Source organism: Nicotiana tabacum, chromosome 22, assembly GCF_000715075.1.
Source record: "Nicotiana tabacum cultivar K326 chromosome 22, ASM71507v2, whole genome shotgun sequence".
NCBI lineage: Eukaryota > Viridiplantae > Streptophyta > Magnoliopsida > Solanales > Solanaceae > Nicotiana > Nicotiana tabacum.
Genome location: NC_134101.1, coordinates 92,844,660 through 92,846,925, shown reverse-complemented (window position 1 = coordinate 92,846,925; position 2,266 = coordinate 92,844,660).

Below are 2,266 nucleotides of genomic sequence, written 5' to 3'. Positions count from 1 at the left end.
GATATACTTTGATAAAATTATAGGAATGATGGGACATAAATTCCCCGAGCTGGTCAAGATGGGAGATTTCTTAGAAGAAGGTATAAAATTTGGCTAGAATCCATGGAGGCACTGCAAGCGGCCAGCAAGGCAATCCAATCAGGATCAATCGGTAGCGGAAAGAAGAAAAGAGAAGAGGTCTTAGCAGTCGTCCCTTACAATCAACCCAACCCAAATCATGGAAACACTTCTTCTTCCCCAAATAATCATTAACCACCACCCACTTACGCTCCAGTCTATAACACCCAGCCATATTACCACCCAACCTCAATATAACCCTCCTCGAGTCCATAATAACCCAAATCCACAACGACCATATGCTCATGTGCAAACCACCACTCACCAAAATTGACCCACTTATGCACCACACCCTCATCCCAATTTTGAAGAGAGGGATCCCAGAAATTATATCTCGATTGCTGAGCCTCTAGCCCAATTGTTTGAAAGATTGAGAAGAGCAGGATTGTACTGAAGATTATTTTAAGCTAAAAAATAAAATTGAAACACTGATCAAGAGCGGAGCCATTTAGTGCACTCCGGCTCCACCCAATTTAAATGCACTCTGCCGCCAAATCACCAGAACTAGGGGGTCAACATGATCACCTTAGACGAAGAATATGATTTGAAAGGAACTTTAAGGCCCCGCAAAAATTTTGCCAAGGAATTTAAGGTTTTGTGGTGCCAAAGTAGATTAATGTTTATGAAGGTAGTAGTACGGACTTTTTGGGTTGAAGAATGGATCGAGGAGTTTGTGGAAAATTTTGCTGAAGGAGGCAATTATGCGGTCAAATTCGCGCCCGTAGATTCATTCCGCGGGTCGCGTACACATTGCAGAGTTGAGCAGAATAATAGTTGGATTTCTGAAGATCATTATGTGGTCCATTATGCAAACGCATTTATGTTTCGTGGTCATCACTTCCATCGTAGAGTTAGCATGAAGAATTTCATTGGGTGATTCTTCAATCAGTTCTATGGCCGCATAACTAGTCTACAGACCGCCGACTTGTCCGGGCCAACCTAGTTTTTTGAAGTCAATTTTGCGGTCACTTATGTGGACCGCATACCTATTCTGCAGTCCACTCTGCAACATAGAGTTGAGTTCGAAAGGCCCATTTTCTATTTTTATAACCTCGCCCAATTTCTTATAAAATGACTTGGGGGTTATTTTGGCCAGGTTAAACACATATTTTAGAGAGAGAGAGGTGCTTTAGAGAGGGGGGGGGGAGGATCCCCAAAGGCATTGATCATCAATTCGTGCCCAAATCTTGAAGATTCAAGGGAATCATTCACTAGACCATCATCAACTCGGATAAGACCTTGTCTTAAAACATTCATGCAATTGTTATGGGTTTAATAAGGTTATGGAGTTGGAGCTAGGCCATGCATGTGATATTAGGAGGTAGTATGTGGGATTGTTGAACCATTTTGGGTAGTTTCTTGTTGAAATTGGTTGACAGAGGAAGGGATTACCAATGTAGAGTGTTGTACTCAATTTTGCATAATAGGTGTTTGACAAAATTTCCAAGAGAGTTATATCTTGAGAATCCTTCTAATTATTATCGATTTTTGCTATATTCCTATAGATTGATATTTTTTGAAGTATTGGAACCTTGTAGTAATCTAAAGAAAGCTCAAAAAGGTATGTTGGCTAAACTTCTCTCTTAGAATTGAATCCCACAATGTTCTCATAAGTTTTAAGTATGAGGGGCCAAGTTCTTATTTCCTATATTTCGAGTGGTTCCTAGTAAATTCGAATATCCCAAGTAAGCATTGTGTTGAAAGATGTACATACTCAAAACATGCATTAAAATGTTATGACTTCGATTCATGTTTCAAATGAAAGTTTATTACGCGTAACTTGGAAAGACAACTCAATGTGCTAAAGACTCACATTGCTCATATACATATTTGAGGTTTTGATTCCAAATGCCCTTAATTATTGGTAACCTATGTTGATGTTTGGAATTGGAAGAAGTGAGAGTTAGATGTAAAACGTGGCCATGGTTGTTGTAACTAGTGGAGTCGATTTGTCTTTGTGTTTTAATCATAAATCACCATGTTCTCCTTTAAAAATATTTCCAATGTGATTAGAGTTCTTAAATACTCATGAGTTGAAATTGTGTATTGACCTTTTGAGAAAAAGTATTTCAAGAATACGTGGTGTATCACTCGTTTATGATTTTAACTCGTGCTTCACTTGCTAGTCATTTTGCTTCACTCTTTGGAA